Raw genomic sequence first — 10,983 nt, 5'->3', positions numbered from 1 at the left:
TTTTCTCAATATTTTTTTTTTTTATATAAAATATTTTTAAATTATTTTACTTGTAATAATTTCGATAAGAATTCTCTCAAATAATTGCATTTGCATTATTATGATTTAAATAATGAAAAAAAAACATAACCAAAACATGAAATCAGAATGCAAATGTTCTTCACCTATGAATCTTTCATACGTGCTAGTATGTCTGCATTGGCCCATTATGAATTCTAGTTTGGAATGCGGTAAAGAACATGTCAAACTTAAGGTTTCATTGGTAACAGAATAAAAAAAAATAAACCCCAGTGAAGAGTCTTTGTTCTTCACATCTTTTTCAAGTGGTGAAAAGTTTATTGGCCATTTTGGTATTATTTAATCGACTATTTCACTTCCGCTTGCATTTTGGTATTTAAACGTTTCTCATGGGCCATTTCAAAAGTTTTGTCATCTTGAAATTGTGCCATCGCGACCGTCTTTTTGATTTTGTAGTGTTTGTTTTGTTTAACGTGAGTTAATTTTAAAGAAATTGTAAAAGAAAGATATGAAGAAAGCCAATGCTGAAGACAAATGTTATATCCTTTAATATAATATCCTAATAAAAGATGCAGTGTAGCAAATTAATTAAAATCAGTCTGTGATAATTTGGCAAAAAAACGAAAATTGTTCCACAAAGAGTACTCTTTAGGAGCATCTCGGGCTCATATATCCATGTTTTGCTATATAGTTATTTTTTGGCCATGCTTAGAAAATACGCTATTTGATCGTTTTAAAGGAAAATTTATGTTTTGGACTATTAAATGTGGTAGTAATTTAATAAAAAAAGTAAAAACACAAACAAAAACAAGTAAGGAAAGTCTAAAGTCGGGCGGTGCCGACTATATTATACACTGCACCACTTTGTAGATTTAAATTTTCGAGACCATATCACATCCGTCAAATGTGTTGGGGGCTATATATAAAGGTTTGTCCCAAATACATACATTTAAATATCACTCGATCTGGAAGAATTTGATAGACTTCAACAAAATCTATAGACTCAAAATTTAAGTCGGCTAATGCACTACGGTGGAACACAATGGTAGTAAAAAAATGGTAGTTTAAATCTGAAGCAATTTTAAGGAATCTTCGAAAAAGTTTATTTATGATTTATCGCTCGATATATGTGTATTAGAAGTTTAGGAAAATTAGAGTCATTTTTACAACTTTTCGACTAAGCAGTGGCGATTTTACAAGGAAAATGTTGGTATTTTGACCATTTTTGTCGAAATCAGAAAAACATATATATGGGAGCTATATCTAAATCTGAACCGATTTCAACCAAATTTTGCACGCATAGCTACAATGCTAATTCTACTCCCTGTGCAAAATTTCAACTAAATCGGAGTTAAAAATTAGCCTATGTGGTCATATGAGTGTAAATCGGGCGAAAGCTATATATGGGAGCTATATCTAAATCTGAACCGATTTCAACCATATTTGGCACGCATAGCAGCAATGCTTATTCTACTCCCTGTGCAAAATTTCAACTAAATCGGAGTTAAAAATTGGCCTCTGTGGCCATATGAGTGTAAATCGGGCGAAAGCTATATATGGGAGATATATCCAAATCTGAACCGATTTCAACCAAATTTGGCACGCATAGTTACAATGCTAATTCTACTCCCTGTGCAAAATTTCAAATAAATCGGAGCAAAAAATTGGCCTCTGTGGTCATATGAGTGTAAATCGGGCGAAAGCTATATATGGGAGCTATATCTAAATCTGAACCGATTTGGCTGATATTTTGCAAGTTTTTCGAGACCCATAAAATATTTGTATTTACGGAACTTGAGGAAGATCGGTTGATATACACGCCAATTATGACCAGATCGGTGAAAAATATATATGGCAGCTATATCTAAATCTGAACCGATTTTTTCCAAAATCAATAGGGATCGTCTTTGAGCTGAAACAGGACCCTATACCAAATTTTAGGACAATCGGACTAAAACTGCGAGCTGTACTTTGCACACAAAAATACATCAACAGACAGACAGACAGACAGACAGACAGACAGACAGACAGACAGACGGACATCGCTAAATCGACTCAGAATTTAATTCTAAGCCGATCCGTATACTAAAAGGTTGGTCAATGATTACTCCTTCTTGGCGTTACATACAAATGCACAAACTTATTATACCCTGTACCACAGTAGTGGTGAAGGGTATAAATACACTTTAGCGGGGACTTGAAAATATGCAGTTTGGCTTTTTCAATTCCAATTGTTCCAAATCCAATGTAGCACACACAAAAGAATATAAACTCTATAAAAATGAAACGAAATGAAATTACAATAAAATCAAAAATTACACCTTAGCGGGGATTTGAAGTTTTTTGGGAAAATTTTGAACATAAGATAATTAAAATTTTTTTCCTGAAGATTATTGTATTATATACTGTTTCTTGACCAATGTGGTATCACCACTGTGGTATCACAATGGACTGAATAGTCTAAGTGAGTCTGATATATCGGGCTGCCGCCTAACCTAACCTACCTAACCTAATTTCTTGATGGGATCTGATTTTTTTCTGTGTACACTGAAACTTTTTTCTAATTCAATCATGAAATGATTCAATTAATTTTGTAATTGCTTAACTTCACGAAAGTGATAGTATTAATTAGGCATTAAAAATTCTTGTTAAATAAATTAATTTCATTAGCAAATTGGAATTAATTGTTTAATTGATTCAATTAAAAATTTAATTGATGTAGAAGATCCCAATTATTTTTTTTAATTAAAACTTACAAAATTTCAAATCAAAAAAATTGGCGTGGTAAATACAATTAAACAAATATTAAAGAGAATTGACTAGGCCCCATCGAGCCCAGGGCCTTTATATCCAAACTGAATTGTGCTGAGATATCAATTGCGCCCTTTCAGAAATTTTTTCAATGGATTTTACATTACTGCTGCTGCTGGTGGTTGGTCAGTGGAAAGCTTTTTTTTTTTTGAAGTTTCTATTTTCAACCTAATATTCTGCATTTTTTTAAGTCAGAAAGACAGGTACACGGACGAAAAATGCTGTTTTTCATATGTTTGGGTGTAAAAATTATATATTTGGAACTCATAAACTAGCATAACATGTTTGGGACATACATTTTTTTTGTAAATATAATATACTTAGATGCATTAATTTAGAAATAGCCTATAAACATATATGTGTTTAGAAAGAGAGACCTAGAGAGTATGCTGCAAGTAAAATAATGGAAGTAAACAATTGGCGCCTTAAAAGTATATCCACACAAGAAAATTTCATTAAAGTTTTTTTCTACCAGTGTTTGCCTATGGTGAAAGATAATATGTTTGAACAATACAAACACTATTTTGTTTGAACCAATCCTGAAAATAAATATGCTTGAAGCAGAATGTGTTTGGGGTATATATTACAGAAACAATTTTTTGAGGGTGTATCTATACAAAAATCACTTGATGTCCTTTAAACTGTGTAAATAAAAACGTTGGCGGCGTATATAAATCTACCGATAAATATTCTGGAGGGGTTAAACTTTTACTAAGGGTGGGTAAGGCCCGCAGGACTCCCTAGCTACGCCAATGGATATAGACATTACTTCCTATATGTCAGTTAAAAACTTCAATCTAATTCAATCCGGCAAAAGTTTGTAGATAGAAATTGTCTATACTATCTACAAACTTTTACCGATTTCCTCACTTGGTAATGCAATCTATTCAAATAGATTCATAGAATAGGGGTTATTAACCTAGTCTATTAAAATTTGAGTAATTCCAAAAATTTAGTAGAAAATCTATTTATTCCAAATGCGCCATTAATATTAAAAATGCTTTGACAATCAAGTCATACCGAATCGTTCGGTATGACTTGAAATACTAGACTTATGATTGTTATATACCCATATTGTCATTGTTCTCACACTTAATATTATTTTCTCACGGTATTTTCCTATATAACATGTTACTGTGAACTTTATTCATGTTTAAAATGAAATTCAAAAAGAACACAAAAATAAGTATATACGGCCGTAAGTTCTGCCAGGCCGAATCTTAGGTACCATCCATCTTGATGTTTTGAGAGATTTTGCAAAATATTCCTCTCCAACTATGAAATACTTCATAAATTTTCTATAGAAATAACATTTTGACAAAATTTTCTATAGTAATAAAATTTTGACAAAATTTTCAATAGAAATAAAATTTTCACAAAATTTTCTATAGAAATAAAATTTTGACAAAATTTTCTATAGAAATAAATTTTCACAAAATTTTCTATAGAAATAAATTTTTGACAAAATTTTCTACAGAAATAAAATTCTGGCAAAATTTTCTATAGAAATAAAATTTTGACAAAATTTTCTATAGAAATAAATTGTTGACAAAATTTTGTACAGAAATATAAAATGTTGACAACATTTTCTATAGAAAAAAAATTTTGACAAAATTTTCTATAGTAATAAAATATTGACAAAATTTTCAATAGAAATAAAATTTTCACAAAATTTTCTATAGAAATAAAATTTTGACAACATTTTCTATAGAAATAAATTTTCACAAAATTTTCTATAGAAATAAATTTTTGAGAAAATTTTCTACAGAAATAAAATTCTGGCAAAATTTTCTATAGAAATAAAATTTTGACAAAATTTTCTATAGAAATAAATTGTTGACAAAATTTTGCACAGAAATATAAAATGTTGACAAATTTTCTATAGAAATAAAATTTTGACAACATTTTCTATAGAAATAAAATTTTCACAAAATTTTCTATAGAAATAAATTTTTGACAAAATTGTCTATAAAAATAAAATTTTGACAAAATTTTCTACAGAAATAAAATTCTGGCAAAATTTTTCTATAGAAAAATTTTGACAAAATTTTCTATAGAATTAAATTTTTCACAAAATGTTCTATAGAAATAAATTTTTGACAAAATTTTCTATAAAAATAAAATTTTGACAAAATTTTCTACAGAAATAAAATTCTGGCAAAAATTTTCTATAGAAAAATTTTGACAAAATTTTCTATAGAAATAAATTTTTGACAAAAATTTGTATAGAAATATAAAATGTTGACAAACTTTTCTATAGAAATACAATTTTGAAAAATTACTACAGAAATAAAATTTTCACAAAATTTTCTATTGAAATAAATTTTTGACAAAATTTTCTATATAAATAAATTTTTGTCAAAATTCTCTATAGAAATAAAATTTTGACAAAATTTTCTATAGAAATAAAATTTTGACAAAATTTTCTATATAAATAAATTTTTGTCAAAATTTTCTATAGAAATAAAATTTTGACAAATTTTTCTATAGAAATAAAATTTTGACAATATTTTCTATAGAAATATAAAATTTTGACAAAATTTTGTAAATTATTTTTGGCTCGAGTGGCAATCGTGATTTTTCTGTATATAATTATGAACCGATATGGACCGATTTTTGCATGGTTATTGGCACCATATACTAACATCACGTACTAAGTTTCAGCGGGATCTGATGAATTTGCTCCTTCAAGAGGCTCCGGATGTGAAATCTGGGGATCGGTTTATATGGGGGCTATATATAATTAAGGATCGATGTGGACCAATTTTTGCATGGTTGTTAGAGACCATATACTTACACCATGTACCAAATTTCAACCGGATCGGATGAAATTTGCTTCTCTTTGAAGCTCCGCAAGCCAAATCTGGGGATCGGCTTGCATGGGGGCTATATATAATTAAGGATCGATGTGGACCAATTTTTGCATGGTTATTAGAGACCATACACTAAGACCACGTACCAAATTTCAACCGGATCGGATGAAATTTGTTTCTCTTTGAAGCTCCGCAAGCCAAATCTGGGTATCGGTTTATATGGGGGCTATATATAATTATGGACCGATGTGGACCAATTTTTACATGCTTGTTGGAGACCATACACTAACACCACGTACCAAATTTCAACCGGATCGGATGGAATTTGTTTCTCTTTGAAGCTCCGCAAGCCAAATCTGGGTATCGGTTTATATGGGGGCTATATATAATTATGGACCGATGTTGACCAATTTTTGCATGCTTGTTGGAGACCATACACTAACACCACGTACCAAATTTCAACCGGATGGGATGAATTTTGCTCCTCCAAGAGGCTTCGAAGGTCGAATCTGGGGATCGGTTTATATGGGGGCTATATATAATTATGGATCTATATGAACCAATTTTAGCGTGACCACATACTAACACCACATACCAAATTTCTACCGGATCGGAAAAAAATTGCTTCTTTATGAGGCTATGGACCAATTGCAATACCATCCGACCTACATCAATAACAACTACTTGTGCCAAGTTTCAAGTCGATAGCTTGTTTCGTTCGGAAGTTAGCGTGATTTCAACAGACGGACGGACGGACATGCTTAGATCGACGCAGAATTTCACCACGACCCAGAATATATAAATATATACTTTATGGGGTCTTAGAGCAATATTTCGATGTGTTACAAACGGAATGACAAAGTTACTCGTATACCCCCCATCCTATGGTTGAGGGTATAAAAAGAACAAAAAAAAACGAAGAATAGAGTCGTATGTTCATTAGACCTGACTGCGTTACACCCTAGTATGTCTTTGCTAAATTCGAGACGATTTTTGTTGTTGTTGTTTTTATAAATTACATTTGGAATTTCGATTTTACCATTGCAACTTAATTATTTTTTCAGCACAATAATAATAACAAATTCGATGTGAACCATTGATTCCACTAATTTCTTAATTAAAACAATAATCAATTATAATAATCAATATTTTTGTTTTAAATGGATCTATTAATGTTTAACTGACATTGTTGATTGATTCTATACTTCTACGATTGAAGAAATTTCAATCAAATATTTTTTAGTTGACGTTGGTGCGTGATTCTGTTATTTCTGTGATTGAAAAACTCATATATTGGAAATATTAATTTCGTGATTAAGGACAAAAAAATATTATTCTTTCTCTGGTAACTCAAGAAGTTTTCCAAATATTTGGTAAACGTTTTTTATTTGGAATGGCACAAAATATTTTAACAAATCTTTTTCACAATAAAAAAAAAAAAAAACAAACATTAAATTTAAAAGCATATAACTAAGTTGTTCATTAAAGGTTAATATAAAGGATTTCTTTTTACCGTGTTTTTACTAGAAATTCAGCAATAAAATTGAAGTAAGGATACTTGTACACTGAAAAAACAGTGAACCCTTTTCTATTGCAAAATGAACTAAACTGTAGTAATATTGACCATGATTTAGCCCTTAAGATTTTTTTCAACTTGTCTAGTTTACAATTCTCTTAAATTGTAGTTCATCTATAACATTGTATTTTAGTTCATTTTTACAACACCATAAGATTTATATACCCCTACCAAGTTAAGAAGTCAGTATTATTTTGGTTTACTTGCTTATTTTTAGGGAAACCTGATAATAAAAATTGGTTATCAGTCTCTTTAAAATGTCGACGACTAAACTATTTTTAAATCAATCATTCCACAGTACAGAGAAATTAAATAATTAAAGGAACAACAAACCGTTCTACTATTATGAAAATTTTCATACATTAAAATTAAACTTTCTTTAAGCAAAAGTACTTCATTATAAAAACTTATGATGAAAGTTCTTAATACAATGTTTTTTGTGAATAAAAATTATGACCACGTGGAACAGAGAGTAGTTCATTTGAACCTGCTGTTTGGACATTTTGACTTATCCTTTTTTTATTCATCGTAGGAAGTTTTTTCACATATCTTGCTGGAAAAAATGGTAACAATAATGAAAATTGTTAAAAATTAACACCATGTAATGAAATATAATTTTTAATTCTTCATTTTAGCTTGTAACTTACCATATTTAGGGGCATTTTATCAAATGGAGTAAGGAATTCAACTTTTCTTTGGAAAACGTATCTCATAAAATTTGTACCTGAAACAATTAGAGAAATAATGAAGTATTCTAAATAAACTCATAAAACTGTGTTGTTATCGATGTGAAGGATATAATAAAATAAATATTCTAGTTGAAAGAAAGCCAAAGTTTTAATATAAAGCTTACCAATTCTCTATTAAATTGTACGCTGAGGGGAAATATAAAAAGTTGTCCAAATTTATTTGGGTTACTCTGAAATTAAATATTAAATAAAATTATAAAATAGGTTTTCAAAAAATCTAATGAAAAAAATAATAATATGCATAAAAAACCAAATATTCTTGATAACCCTATACAGTCATCATTCGTCAAAATGACGACACGTAATTTCATTTTCGATTTAAAATGCATTTTAGTCTATTGGGAAATGGTAAATTTAAGTTATACTAATTCGACCGTTTTATGAATTTTTGTTTTATACTACTTAAAACTAAATTGAATAAGAAAATAAACTCAAGTTTGGTTCACTTTTTCGCTCACGATGAAAATTATAGCGTCTTGAAATCAGCCGTAGTCAAAATGACGAAGGATGACGTTAATGTACAAAAAATAAGGATGACTGTCGAGGGTTAAAAGACAGTTAAAGAATCCTTACCAATTCACTATTAAATTACAGGCAAAGGAGTTCTAAAAATTTGTCCAAATTTTTAAGGGGTTATTCTGAAATTAAATCTTTTTTTTTACATTAAAAATATTACATTGGTTTCCAAAAAATTTGATTGATTTGAAATACTAAAATAAGACATTAAAAACCTGTAATTTTGATGATAAAAAGGTCACAAAAACGTAAATATTCTAGTTGAAATACAGCCAATTTTTAAAAGAAAACTTACCAATTCTCTATTTTTTATTTGTTCGAATCCATCTGGAGTTGCTCTGAAATTAAATATTGTTTTTACAACAAAGAAAAACATTAAACTGGTTTCCAAAAAAATTAATTAACAAATAATAATATACATAAAAAATATTCTTTTTAAAAGAAAGTCATATTAGAAAGATACTTACCAATTTATGAATAAACTATACGCTGAGATATAACAAAAATTTTTCACATTCATCTGGAATTGAATATTAATTTTTTATATAGAATAATGAAAATTTCAATACACTTTCAATTTCAACATATTTTCCTAAATATTCATAATAACTTTTTTCTAAACTACCGATAAAATATTAATAACTTTCATTTAAAAGGTTTAATACACAAACACCAATATAAATCTCAAAAATCCAAAATATTCCATGCCTTTATATTCCCTTGTTGCATACCTACTTAAAAAATGCAACAGCCCACGCCAACGCCAACTATACAACTGAAGCATGACAAACAAAACCAAGCAAAGCCAAAACATTCCTACAACAACAAAAACACATGTGCCTTTATTGAAAACAACACCTCATCCAGCCAAATAAACCATCCGCGAATAACAAACACACGCACAAACCACTAAATGGACAAAAATAAAAACAACCCCACGCTCATGTATACACAACAAAACTCAAGTAACATCATCTTTACATTAATCACATTCCACTATGCCGATAAAGATCTCTGTACTATGCGTTAGTTCATAGCATCTGCTGACAATTTACTCTAAGAATAATATTCGTAAAGGCACACCAGTTTATGAACGATGAAACGTTTAACTTAAAATTTGCAAAAACTTCATGAAATGTTATCTACCATTTTTGACGAAAATGTCTATAAATTTAATTACATGTGAACTAAAAATATTTCATTGGGTAATTTTCTACCAACAATTGTTAACAATAGGAATTGTCAGTAAGAAATTGCTATCCACTTTCAAGTTCATTTTTCGTAAAAAAATATTTTCTCATACAAAAAAATCTTATAGTAAATTGCACTTATTATTTACAAAATACTTTACATTTCACAAGTAGTTTTATAGCATGACAAACGAATTTTTAACTACCAGTTAAGAAATTTTTTAAGGAAATTTCCATCGTATTTTTTAGGCCATGAACTAAACGATTGCTACTTAGAATTTGTAAAATTTCCTTCCGAGTAGTTAATTTTCGTTGAAGATGCGAAAAATGAACTAAAATTCTGGAAAATTCTTGTAATAAATTATTGTAAAAATTTTCTTAAATTTACGAGACACTTTTTTTTCTGTGTGATATTAGTTCTCGAAAATTTAATTAAAATTAAGGATAGTTTCAATTTTGGTTGAAAAATGTGCGCATATACATTTATTTTAATTTTTTCTCACATTGAAAACTAATGACTTGATTTGTATTATTGCATGTTATCTACTTTTTTTGAGAACGAACATTTCTTAAAAACGCTGTTCGAAAATGTATTTTTACAATAAAGGGGGGAAAAGCGAAATTAGGTAACACTAGATCTGAGTAAGAATATTCGTAGGTATACCACGGACTGATTTCGATGGAGGTTGTTGCAAACATAAACATACACACACATTACAAATATAACCTCTTCTCTACGTCTGTTGCATAACAAAAAAACTTTCGGAGAGTAGTTACTTCTACTCTGTGTATAGACTTTCAATTCCAATCAGCGTTGCCGTTTTGGTCCGATCGGACCAAAATTGGTCCAAACAATTTCTAATTTTTAAAACAGAATTTGGTCCATTTTCATAAATTTGGTTTCTATCACATATTAAATAGTAGATGGTGCACCGCAAAGAATATTGTTGGGAGTCCAAATATTTCACATGCTTAAAATGCGAATACGAATTATGCTTAGAATAGAAGACGTATTTCTCTGAAATAAAGTTGTTTCCTTGTCTAAAAGTCTCTAAACTTTTCAACGAAGTCTGTTTGTCTTTACAGCTAAGTGATTCGACATAAAAATGTGTATCCTAACATGAATGAAAATTTCGTTTTAATGAAGTCAAATGGATTTAATATTTCTGAAAAAATCTTCAAAATTAATAAAATGTTTCAACACATTGCTTTAAAGTCATTATACCCTAAACCATATAGTGATTAGGGTATAATAAGTTTGATCTGCCAAAAAATGTGCCTACCAGAAATATTGATTTTAGACCCAATAA

General features: G+C 29.1%; 1 long non-coding RNA gene across 1 annotated transcript in view; it reads left to right on the top strand.

The window, feature by feature from the left end:
* The first annotated feature begins 435 nt into the window (after nucleotides 1–435).
* Nucleotides 436–10,983, top strand: part of LOC142228442 (uncharacterized) — a 112,555-nt gene continuing 102,007 nt past the window's right edge. The window contains exon 1 of the long non-coding RNA XR_012720166.1: nucleotides 436–491. This is a non-coding gene — a long non-coding RNA (uncharacterized LOC142228442). The remainder of the gene's footprint in view (nucleotides 492–10,983) is intronic.

The sequence above is a fragment of the Haematobia irritans genome, chromosome 3, assembly GCF_050003625.1.
Source record: "Haematobia irritans isolate KBUSLIRL chromosome 3, ASM5000362v1, whole genome shotgun sequence".
NCBI classification, from domain to species: domain Eukaryota; kingdom Metazoa; phylum Arthropoda; class Insecta; order Diptera; family Muscidae; genus Haematobia; species Haematobia irritans.
The sequence above is the reverse complement of the archived record's forward strand: the minus strand, read 5'-3'. Positions and strand labels throughout refer to the sequence as shown.